The 13,100-nt window shown below is 43.0% G+C and overlaps 1 protein-coding gene across 10 annotated transcripts in view; it reads left to right on the forward strand.

Moving 5' to 3' along the window:
- RHBDD1 (rhomboid domain containing 1) overlaps window positions 1-13,100 on the forward strand; it is a 114,247-nt gene that overhangs the window by 80,824 nt on the left and 20,323 nt on the right. The window lies entirely within an intron of this gene.

Raw genomic sequence — 13,100 nt, forward strand, 5'->3', positions numbered from 1 at the left:
TAAGGTGGGGAGTTCCTTGAGGGCCACGGAGAGAGGTTCCCATTTCTCTCTGCGCCGCTCTTAAGAAGCTCTAGCAGAAGACAATGGGTACTTTTTTTTTAATTGAAGGTACAGATAGTACCATCCATTTTAGTAGTTACCTAGATTTCTAAATTCTTTCTATGTAATTTTTAGAATATTTGGAAAACCCATATTGTGCCACGTATGAGCAAGGTAGCCAGCTCTCTTCCCCCCAAATGAAGATAAACAAAAACCAAATTCTCTGCCTTCAGGAAACTTAGTCAAGTGGAAGAGAGAGTGAGGAAAGGTGGAGGGAGGGAACTAGGAAGGCATCAACAAAAATAGCTATTATCTGGGTGAAACGGTTGCTAATCAAAGAGAAGTGTGACTGATGGTTGGGAGTATTTAGGAACGGGATGGATGGATGGAAAGAAGGAAGGAAAAGCTGTGGATGGTTTCCTAATATGTTTCGATGACAAGAAAAGAAACCATTAAGACCGACATATTTCACATACGAATTCTTATTGGAAATCATGCTATTAAGAAATCGTAAAATAGCATGTTTGTTTTTTGTCTATTCTGTTCTCTAGGCTTGTCTTTACTGATGAGGAATGTTAACATAAACATAAAGCAGTGAGTTTTTTGTTTTTTTGCGGTACGCGGGCCTCTCACTCTTGTGGCCTCTCCCGTTGCGGAGCACAGGCTCTGGACGCGCAAGCTCAGCAGCCATGGCTCACGGGCCCAGCCGCTCCGCGGCACGTGGGATCCTCCCGGACCGGGGCACGAACCCATGTCCCCTGCATTGGCAGGCAGACTCTCAACCACTGCGCCACCAGAGAAACCCAAGCAGTAAGTTTTAATGATTATTGCTCATAGTGTGCTTTCTTTTTTAATTATTTTGCCTTTTAACATGTTTCTTATTACAGAGGAATGAGATTCTTTTTCAGGCCTTCTAGTGGTTAGGAAGTTTGCAATTCACGAAAGCACCAATTACAGACGATTATAACCTGACAGCACAACTGCCATTTGAGGAGAGCTCAGTTGACACTTTCAGCAACTGTGCAAACAACCTTAGCCTAAGAGCCCTGTGGCAGCGGTTTGGCCTTATAAGAATTACAGATTTCTTGTTAATATAGTTATTCTTAGATTATAACTCTGTAAGAGCCTTAGAAACGGCCTGGTCCTAACCACCTTGGCACACTGCACTCTAGAAAGAGAGGGTGTTGGCTAGAGCCACACGGCTTAACCGTCCCTTAGCTAGTGCTGGAATCTGCATCATTGTACTCCCCATTTGGAGCTGTTTTTACCATATCCCCCAAGTTCATTTTTAAGCATAATATGCAATCAAAAAAATAAACGGGGTTATTCGCAGAGTAACAGTGCACATTCTGACCATTACTACCACACATCCCCCACTACCTGTCAGTAAGATCCTTTGGTACCTGCATTTGCTTCGAGAACTGTCTAGTGAGCAACTAGAGTAGAGGGGGTAAGCTCTACCCTTTAAAGTAAGTTTTCAGGGGCTCCAGGGAGCAGCTGGGAGCCGCTTGCTGTCTAACATGACAGTGGAAACTCTAGCAGATTTACCAGCGTCTTGCATTTAACCGAGCTTTCTTGTGAATGGATCCAGAACATCCTACAACTAGGTTTTCTTTTTATGCACTGATTATTTTGATGCTGTGGAGTTTTGGCCAGATTGATCTTTAAGGTATCACATAATTTTTACGACAAAAGTAGGAGTCATCAACTTACATTTTATTAGTCTAGTTTTATAACATTTGTACAGAAATGGGTTTTTAATTGAAATCAAGTTTAGCATCGACATCTTGCTGCATGCAGAAACATTAGCTTTTTGAATTGGTAGGGACCCTAGGAGATGCTTCTCATTCATTCCCCAAATGCTCCCTGCAGCCTCCATGAGTCGGGCCATCTTCACACTGTCAGAAATGTGTGTCTCTGGAAGACAAAGCATAAAACGAGAATAATTTTCTCTTTTGTGGACCGTTGCCAAGTTGGTACTTAACAGGATTAAAAAATTGATTAACCGGCTTTAATTTAAAATTGTCTTATGGTAGTTATTTTGTGGTAGTTATCAGGTAAAGTTTACCTAGCCAGCCGGAACAGGCTTTGCCTATCAAGAATTTGATGACTGTGTTTTTAAATATATGTAAAGGTGGGGGGAAGGAAAAAAGGTAGGAAGAGCTTAGAGTCTGTTTCCCCCGCAGTCTGTGATGAAGCCCTTTGCAGCCTGGCGTTCACGCCTTGACACAGTGTGGGCTTCGCAGCCATTCAGGCCCCAGTTGGAATCCCAGCTGTCTTTCCTTCACCAGTGAACAAGGTAATTAGGGGATTTATGGGGATTCTGTGGCTGGGGAGTTAAACCCTCCTCTTGGGGCTGTGGTGACGGCCGCTTGAGACAGGGCATGAAGGCACCCTTCCCAGAGAAGGCCCTCGATAGATCCTCTTCATTTCCCTTTCTCCTCTTTCACACGTGCTCTCTCCACTCATCTTAGGTCACTTACTAAAATTTTTCTTTTGACATTTATTTCCATGTCTCAGAGATTCCTCCAAAAAGATAATAATGGTAATGAATGCTTAAGCACTAATATTTAGCAAGCCTCTTTTATATACCAGGCACAGCAAGTGCCTTTCATGCATTTTTTTAAATTTACTTTTTACAAGGACTCATGAGGTAGGGCACAATTGAAGCTTAAAAATTAAATGTAATAGGCCTGGATTCATACCTCGACTCTATCTGACTCCAAAGCACTGCGTCCTGTTCCAAGGATCTCGTTCTTGGAGCTCGAAATTCTGTTTCTGCTGCCATCCCAGGTGATGATTATGAAAACAGTAACAGCCAGCACGTAGCTTGTGCTGGGCACCGCTCTAAGCCCTTTATATATGTTGACATTTAAGGCTCACCACAGCCCTCTACAAGTTCTATTGCTGTCCCCATTTTTCAGATGAGCAAACCAAGGCACAGAGAGGCTTAGTAACTTGTCCACTTACCCAAGGTCACACAGAGTTAAAACTGGGTCTCAAACTCTAGTTTTTAATCCCCCAGCTGTCCTTCCCGTTTCACTTAAGCAGTTCTCAAAACTTGTTTTACACTAGATCTCAGACTAATCAAAGACGAGACAGGAACTCTCTCTTGCTCAACTTAACCATCCCTGCTACTCTACTTTTCCAGTAACTTGCAGAATTTTTTCCTTATTCTTGCTACAGTCCTTCTAAAGTAGTGATATATTGAATATTTCGTCCAAACGCTAAACCAAGAATAATGCCTAAGCAAGGAAGAACAAATTCATTAACTAGGAATCCATTTACAGTCAATCCCCAGGGCTCACTGTGCAGTCAGTGCTTCTGCATCATTTAGAGTTGCTAATAAATGAAGGCCTTTGCATCTTTCCAAGTGTCTTCATATTTACCAGTCTCGTATTTTACCATAGGAAGCGGCTTCAACAAGCATATTCATGTGTTGACAGTTCTAATTAATATAAGTAATTAGTCCTGACAGTAGAACTGTGAAAAGAAGACCCATTCATAAATTTGCTAATTATGTCACTCTGCTCAGAATTTAATCGCAGTCTAGTCTTTAATCATTTCTGTATATGGGCAAAAGGCCAGCTCACTAAATTCTTCAGACTTTCACATTTACTTCTGATAAAGGAATTTTGTCAAAGTTAATTTATCTTTGGAACTTAATATTCCAGTATGCAGGAATTGGTGAGGAACAGAGCTCCTTCTGGAGAGAAATAAACAGGAGAATGGGAAAAACCAGGCAAGGAAGGAAGGAGGTAGGAAGAAGTCATCGAGGGCGTCCATATGCTTTCTTACATATCTAAGTCTACAAGGTTTTGTGCACTAATATATTGATGTTTTTCTAAAAACTAAGGTAGTTTTATTTAGGCTGTTGGTATATTTGTGGTACAGAAAACTTGAAGACAGTTTGTTACTTGGATCCCAAGTTGAGCTCTCCTCTCTCTGATGTAAATAGTGTACATTTGCAGCCATGTTTGTTCTGGAGCAGGGTTTTTCAACCTGAGCACTATTGACATTTGGGGCTGAATAATTCCTTGTTGGGGTGGAGCTGTCCTGTGCACTGTGGGATGTTGAATAGCATCCGGCCACTACCCACCAGATGCTCGTGCACCCTTCCTCCCAGTTGTGACAGCCAAAAGTATCTACAGACATTGCCAGTTCTCCCTTAGGGGGCAAAATCTGTTGAGAACCACCACACCAGAGGGTAAGTTTAGATGATAAAGAATCAGGTAAACTTGTGTATAGGACACTTACGTAGAATCAGTTATAGCAAAATCAGTAAAATCAAGCACATCACATGGAAGTGATTTAGTGGCAGGAAATCCAGATTTGGAATGATATTCCTTGAATTTCAGTACCTCCTTCTTACCTTTTCAATGTAAAGGTCCCTCTGGTTCTCTTTGATAGCAAGTAGGGTGGCACTTGGTACCCTGGTAGTAGAGTGGTTGTATCTAAAACTCCTTTGCTTCTTGTGTTAAATACACTGGGCTCTTAGCTTTCATGGACTTAGTATGTAGTGTTTCGACCACTTTTAGGTGACCTTAAAGTTCTGGGTACTCAGCTGCAGGTGTTCTTTGTTCCCCTTTCCAGTCCATTAATTCCTTCCCTTCTTGTCTTACTTGCCTCCATCCAGTGCTTAGATTTCCAGTCCTTTGTTTCAGTTACTCTTTTACAAATACCTTCCGTGCCCTTGTTGCTCAGTCCTTCGTCCACCTATATGGAAAAATTCCACAGACTTAGATGAGCCCAGCCACTAGGCTTCTCGGACCCTGCACCTGACAGCTGAGCCCAATTGGAGACTGTGCCCCAACAGAGTAAACTGAGTCTATTACAAATGATATCAACATCTCACTTGTCCTCGACTTCCCCCCAAAAATAGAATCCACCTGTAGGTAATGCCCTCAGTGTCCCATGATGAAAACTACAAACTTACCTGTATCCACCCCCATACTGAACTTGTCCCTCCTGATAGCTGGGCAGGGAAGTCTCTTTCCTCTTACCGAAAGCTAATCCTTTCCCTGTCCTAACTTCTCAGGAAAAGCTCTTGTTACTGATTATCCCCCTTTCCCTCTGTCTTCAGCTTCTGAGTGTTTACCAGATCCTTCCTGTCAATATTGAAACCTACTCAAGTCTCTTTCCACACTCATCCCCAAAGAGAGAGAGACCAACAGCACAACTGCCTTTCATTCACCACCTTTCCTTTCCACTTACGGTCTGCAGAGTCTCCACTTCTTCAGTCGTGCTGCTGACCCCCTTTACTCTCATGAAACCGTTCTAGCCAAGTTCCCCAGCGGCCTCAATGTTGCTAAGGCCCGGAGACACTTCTTTTCCCCAGGTTTACTTAACATAACTATCCACTCCTTGAAACCCTCCTTTTTTCTACCCTCCTGGCTTTCCCACTACTGCTCTGACCTCTTTCCTTGGTCTCCTTTGCAGGCTTACCCGCCTCTACTCTACCTTGGAATATCAGTTTTCCTAATGACTTCATTCTTGGACCTCTTTTCTTAAGGCTTTAGTTACGATTTATACTTCAAATTTATCTTCCCAGCCCAGATCTCTTTCTGAAATTATATCAATATATAAATGAACTCAAGGACATCTCAAATGCAGCATGTACTTACCTTTTCCACCTCCCCAACTTGTTCCTCGTCAGGTGTTACCTTCTGGGTGTTGTCAGTAACCAGGTGATCTTGATGCTAAGTCAAAACATGTCTCAAATCCACATCCGCTAGTCTGGGCCACTGTTAGGACTGGACGGTGGGAGGTGAGGACAGAGAGGTTTAAGAGCCAGATCACACAGGGCCTTTTAGGCCGGCAGAAGGACTTTGGTTTCTCTCTAAGTGAGATGGGAGCCTTTAGAGGGTTTTGAGCACAGAGTATCATAATTTAACTTAATTTCTTAAAGGCTCACTGGGGCTACTGTGTTGAGAATAGTCTGTGGGGCAGCATAGTGGGGTGAATGCTGACCCCCAAAAGAGCTGTGCCCCCAGAGCCTTAGAATGCAACTGTATTTGGAGTAAGAGTCTTTGCAGATGTAATGAAAATGACACTGGCAAGGTGAGATCATCCTGATGAGGGCAGGCCCTAAACCCAATGATAGGTGTGCTGATGAGAGAGGGCAAAGGAGAAGATAAACACAGAGGGATAGGCCATGTGAAGACAGAGGCAGAGAGTAGCAGCAGGAACACCAGTTAGGAGCCTGTTGCAGTAACCCAGGCAAGGGAGGACCACAGCTCCCACCTGGACGGCAGCCGTGGAGGAGGTGCGTGGCGGTTAGCTTCTGGGTACATTTCAGAGGTAGAGCAGAAGGATTCTTTGACAGAATGATGGGGATTGTGAGAGAAAGAGAAGTGAAGGGGGAATAAAGTCTTGGGCTGAGGGCACTGGAAAGTTGGAGTTTCCATTAACCTGAACATGCAGATAGAGCAGGTTTGCAGGGAAAAAAATGGAGTTCAGTCTTGGACCTGGAGAGAGTGACAAGTTTATGAGAGTTCCATGTGGGGATGGAGTAGGTAGTTCTGTATGAGAGCAGATGACAGGTATGGTCTGGAAATAAAAATCTGGTAGTCATCGGCATGATATAAATGGTATTTAAATTCATGAAAGTGGGTGGAATCGCCAAGGGAGTGAGTAAAGATGGAGAAGAGGGTCAAAGCCTGAGCACTGGGGTCTCCAACATAAAGAGGTCAGAGAGAAAAAGAGGTACCAGCAAAGGAGAGGGAGAAGAAGGAACCAGTGAAGCAGGGTGGAAAACTGGAGAAAAAGAGAGCAGGTGGTCTTAGAAGACAAGAATCTTTTTCTAGGAGGAAAGAGTGTCCATCTGTGCCAAATGCCCCAGTGGTCCCAGGCAGATGAGGACTTGAGAAATGATCCGTGGATTTAGCAACACGGAGGTTAGCAATAGCCTTGCCAGGAGCTGTTTCAGGAAGTGAACAGTTGATGGTGCAATATAGACCCTACTTTTGTCCTTTGTTCCACCAGAGTTAAAACAGAGGCCCTGAGCTTCTAAAGGCTTTGAGCTTCTTAATCCCCACCCCCACCCCTGTGAAAGAATAAAAAGAAGGATTCTGGGCTTCCCTGGTGGCGCAGTGGTTAAGAGTCTGCCTGCCGATGCAGGGGACACATGTTCGTGCCCCGGTCCGGGAAGATCCCACGTGCCGCGGAGCGGCTGGGCCCGTGAGCCATGGCCGCTGAGCCTGCACGTCCGGAGCCTGTGCTCCGCAACGGGAGAGGCCCGCGTACCGCAAAAAAAAAAAAAGGATTCTGATGACTCATGTAGCCTGCGCTACTGCTGCTGGGTTCCCCAGCCTTAGTTTAACTAGTGTTAAATAAATAAGTCCCTGATGCTGCTCATCCTAAGCTACAGAGAATCGCCCACGTGAGAAGCAACGTAATCACAAAGGAACATTTGCCTTTGATTTGGACCATCTGGCCTTGTGCTTTTTCAGTGTAAGGCTAATAATGGAAATTATTTTCCCTGCCTGTAGTACCTGACGTGTGTTGGAGGGGTTTCTCCTAGGGGTCCCTCTCAGCGGCTCCAGAGCATCACTGTCCTATAGAACTCTCTGCAGTGATGGGCATGGTCTTTATCTTCAGTGTCCGACATGGTAGCCACTAGCCACATGTGCTAAGCACTTGGAATGTAGTTAGTACAACTGAGGCACTGCTTTTTTAGTTTTTTAAAATTCATTTACATGTAAATAGCCATGTGTCCTGGGTGAGACCCAACAGTCTAGTTCAACGAGCTCTGCAGGTAATTCTCTTACACACTAAACAGAATGGTTTCCTGTGTTTAGAGCTGGGCCCCACCCCCAGAGTTCCTGACTTAATGGGTTTGGGGATGGGGTGTGAGAACTTGACTGGTTAACAGGCTCGCAGGTGACGCTCTGATGCTGGTCTGGGAATCACTTTGAGAACCTGATGTAGAAAATGGACCACCTCTTTGTGAGGCGACCCCAGATCCCCAAGAGTGAATTCCATAAATGCCACAGAACAGATATTTTAAGTCAGGATATCCCAAATGTGCCCTATGAACTTCATGAAAATCTTGCTGTTTTCTCATGATCCAGTAACAAGCAGTGCCTGACTCACTGAGGAGCTCACAACGGGGAGCTGAACCAGCAAGTCTGACGTCTGTGAGGCAGGCCTTCGGGAAGGGCTGGCCGGAACTCTGGGACATGTGCTGAAGTTGCAGTTCATCAGTGGAATTTCTTCTTTGTTGAGGAAGCTTCAGCTTTGCTCTTAGGGGGTTTTCAGCTAATTAATTAATTAATTTCAGCTACCTAGATTAACTAGGATAATCTCCCTTGAAGTCAACTGATTAGATACTCAATCACATCTACCACATACTTTCAGAGCAACACCCCAATTAGTGTCTGACTGAATAATTGGTAACTGTAGCCTAGCCCAATTGATACATAAGAAAGATCATCCTGCTTGGAGATTTAGTGTTCAGGGATCACATCTTGAAAGGTGTGGTATATGTTCTGGTCCTTGAAGAATGGGAGATTCTAGTCAGTGGGGGTGAAGGGAATAGGTATTCTAGAGAACATGACTATTAAAAATTATCAAAATAAACAATAGAAGATGCCAAGACAGGAAAGTACAATTGGTATTTGAAGAATGGCTAGTTGTTGCTATATGACCTTTCTCCGGACCTCAGTTTCCTCATCTAAAAATGGGTTAAATACTTGTCATGACTATCCCCCAGAATGGAATGAGGTGATGTTTGAGGGTGCCTTTTGGAAACAGTAAACGCTGTGAATGCTAAGGTTATTTTATAGCCATGTTGGTGGTGGTAGTATTCGTGTGTGAACTTTGTGTGGTGAAAGAAACCAAAAAGTTTGGGCAGGTAAAACACAGCCTGATTGTTGTGGGCTCTGTCTAAAATGTGTGTCTTTAATTTTGGGGGAAAAAGTATTTAGTTTCAAATGGATTAATAGGAAATAAAAACATCCCTATATATGCAGTCATACCTGATGGCCGCAAAGATGCGGCAGCCATTTGCTCTCTGCCTGAGATGGCTCAACACTTTTTACAGAAGTGGACCTTAGACCACGATTTTTGATGCTTGAGATAGTCGAGGTGAAGGAGAGTCATTTATTATAAAGTTATTGAATACTTTGCCTAAATAGGGAAAGAGAGTTAAACGATTTCCAAGAAAGTTGTTCCTAGGCAATGGCCACTGTAGCCAGTTGACTTGGTCATCAAAGAATGCACCAGAGAAGGGATGCCAAAGCGAGTGCCGTCTGACAAACTTCTTTTCTTTTTTTCCCCAGAGCTCTGCTCTACAAACTAATTTTGCCAAGCAAGTTTCTGCTTGATTTTTAAAGCCCTGTGCGTTCTGAAGGAAATTTAAGCCATATGCTCCTGAGTCACTTATGCCCAAGTCATGAAAATGTTATTTGTAAATGTGATTTCATGTTTGAAGCCATTGTAAAGTATTTGTAGTAGATTTTCATTCTTCATCATGCAGAATTTTTCTTGGTTTGTTTTCTTGTTTTATTTAAACACGTTGTATATCAATCATCCTAACACACATCCCGTGGTGAGACACAAATGAAATCTTGAAGCCAGAAGGAGGGTCTGGTCGTACACATTTGAAGCGGCCAGGTTCTATCTGCAGAAGCTTATAACTGCTATCCCGCTTCTGTTTATGATGTTGTGTCCTCGGCTGCTTTTACCCTGGTCATACCCTGCCCCCGCCCCATCCCAGCCGGCTCCCTAAAAGGGAGCCCATGAAGAAGAATAGGAAAAAGGACAAATAATAGACCCAGACCGCCTCCTCGGATATATTTCTGTGTTATACCACATGATCCTTTCTTTCCAAAACTGAGTTCATTTTCCTCTTTTACCTACTAATGTTGCCTGCTGGGAAGATTAAGATATTTCATGAAATGTCTACAAAAGAGAGAAGTAAAATTGACTTTAGGAGCAGTCCACAGCTTTTCATTCTTAGGGCAAACTAGATGATGGTGTCTGCTTAGGGCTGAACTAATTGAAAAATGGTTTCATTTTTACCAGTGTAAGGGGGGGGGGCGGTTTTTTGATTTTTTGTTTTTCCTTTTTTTTTTAACCTCTGTCTCTTTGGAATCTCACGATACAGGCCAAGTTTTATCTTTACATGAAGTGTCCTGGTTTACGTGTGTCTGTCCATCAGAGACATCTGTGGGCTGCAGAAGGGCACCAGAGCAGCCTTATGTTTAGGGTATGGTAGAGATTTGTCTCTGGTCTGAGCACCAGTTCCCAGGTAGGCGGCAGGTGTAGCATCCGACATGGTAAGAGGCATTTACTACCAGGAGGGGCAAAGACCAAAGGGGTTAAAAGTTTACTTCTCATCACTCTGAGCTTATGAAATACTTTCCCATCTTTTTTTTTTTTTTAACTTGGACCTCAGAACTGCCCCAAAGGCCATGGTTTCTGGTTTTCAGTAGGTTATTTTTTCATGAAGAAAATGAGGCTCAGAGGGGTACTTTCTTAGATATTTCACAAGGTGATTGTGCCTACTGGCGTGTGCCTCTGTCTCCACTACACTAGAAACTCTGGGAGAGCACAGATGTCCTGTCCATCCTGTGGGGACTTTTGAGGACTTATGTGGGCTTTTATTTTTAGAAACCCCACCCGGACCCTGTGTCATTTCACGTGTTGAAACATGTGACAGCCCATCCGTAGTATATAAATATATATTTAAGTAAACGACTATAAATATATATGTCATATTTATGAGTTGAGATATAAATGATTGATATGGTACGTTTCATAGGCATTTAATCAAATACTTATTACTTTTCAGTTTTATAGATTTTTTTTTTCACTGAGGGAGCCACTTAATTACTTTGAGACCTCAGACGTTTTCACAGGCTTAGTCCCTGAGCACTGTTTCTACAGTGGATAAAGCCATGCCCCTGCTCTTATTCACTCCTGTGCACCCCACACCTATCACAGACCCCCCGGGAAAGTGCTTAATAAATGTCTGTTGGATGAATGATCACCTAATAAGAGAAAGAGTGAAAGAATGAGCAAACGAATGAATAATAAGTGGTGAAGTCTGGCATTATATTAAAGCCCATGTCAGCCCTGGATGGCTTATTTCTTTTACACGGCCATCATGGTGGACGTCCCCCAAACTGTGCATTCAAAACGTAGTCCTTGTCTTTCTCTCGTTGTTCTTTTCCAAGCCAGTTTCCTCCTCTGTTACAGCTAAGGCACAAGAAAGAACAGGCTACAAGTTATTTGCGTTTTGGTAGCTCTTAGGAAGGAGTAGCTACTTTAGGGTGATCATTCTTTTCTCTGTTTAATTGCTATAGTTTATTTGCTTTGCCTTACAAGTGTGGGATAAATGTGGTTATTATTAATATTCAAATACTCAAATAAGTTTCTTGACAAAACCAAAGAAGTGGTTTTTTGCCTGTCTTTTTTGTTTTGTTTTGTTTTGAATTCTAAGTGTTTTCTCTCAGGTATTTCTCATTGCGATATCTGTGTTTTCACGAGATGTGACTTTTTTTTAATCCAAGGGTGAATCTTCGTGGTCTGTCTTCAGAGTTCTTGGATTTGGTAGCTATTATGTTGGAAAGCTAGAGAGCCCCCTTCTTATGAAAGAAAGAAATACAAAGGGACTACATGAGAGGGGAGAGAGAGATGAAGATTGTGTAAGAGCCATCCTTTTCTGCCTCAGCCCTGATTTCACCCCTAGAAAAGTGGATCCTCATTTTTCTTATGTAAATGGACACCAGGAGCAATTTCTCCTGTCAGCTCATCTGGATCCCCAGGGTCTCTAGATGGATCTCGCTGGATGGCTCCAGGGCAGACTAGGGCTAAACCAAAAACCTGCAGCGCCCCTGGATGGCTGAGTTTGTGGGTCAAGGCAGGAGCTGGAAATGGTGGAACTTAACCCTCCATCCATGAAAACTCTTTGGGGTTCAGTCATTCAACAAATTCTGATTGGCCACCTGCCTTGGGAATACCACCATGACCAGGCAGACTTGTCTCTGGAGTCCAGACGCTCGATCAAGCTCTTGCTTGAGGTATATTTGAAATGGCTTTGGTTTTTATTTCTCTTTTTTTGGTTGGATTTGGTTGTGTGTGCACAAGTGTCCTTGTGTATTCAAAAGACTGAAGCCTTCAGTTTATAAACTGAAGTTAGAGGGGGGAAGGAAGCCTATAACATAAAAATTGGAAATGTAAAACTTCAGTTTCTCCACTGCTATATTCTTTTTATGTATTTCTTTTAAGATCTCTTGATGGACCTGGACTTCAAAATAGAGGGATACAGAACCCTTCTTGAGTTTGTGCTGCCTCCCTGGCACTACCCTTCCTCATGGGGTTCCTACCTGGACCTCCAACCTAGGCACTCTCGTTCACGTTCGTTATTTTCTTTTTCCAGTGTGTGTGTATGTGTGTGTGTGTATATGTGTGTGTGTGTGTGTGTGTGTGTGTGTGTGTATAATTTTTTTGATTGTCCTTAAATGATCTTTCTCTAAACTCATCTAGACCATTTAACTTGTGGCAGGAATCCCAAAGTATATTCTCCCCAGAGAAAGAACAAGATTTTCCTGGCATCAATTTAGGGAAATAATTACTCAAGAAAATTGTGTGAGATGTTTTCTTGCACTGGAGATGCTCGTGACTATGAAGTGGTTGCCTGACGGGGGGGACCTCAGGCCTAGTTTTGTCTAAAGAAGTTGGGAAAGTGGTGTTTTCTTTTTTTTTAAATTGAAGTATAGTTGATTTACAATGTTGTGTTAATTACTGCTGTACAGCAAAGTGATTCAGTTATACATAGATATAGATAGATATATATATATACATTTTCAATATTCTTTCCCATTGTGGTTTATCACAGGATATTGGATATAGTTCTCTGTGCTACACAGTAGGACCTTGTTGTTTATCCATTCTACATATAATAGCTTACATCTGCTGACCCCAGCCTCCCACTCCATCCCTCCCCCAACCCCCTCCCCCTTGGCAACCACCAGTCTGTTCTCTGTGTCCGTGATTCTGTTTCAAAGATAGGTTCATTTGTGTCATATTTTAGATTCCACATCTAACTGATATCA

The sequence above is a fragment of the Orcinus orca genome, chromosome 7 (assembly GCF_937001465.1).
Source record: "Orcinus orca chromosome 7, mOrcOrc1.1, whole genome shotgun sequence".
Lineage (NCBI taxonomy): Eukaryota > Metazoa > Chordata > Mammalia > Artiodactyla > Delphinidae > Orcinus > Orcinus orca.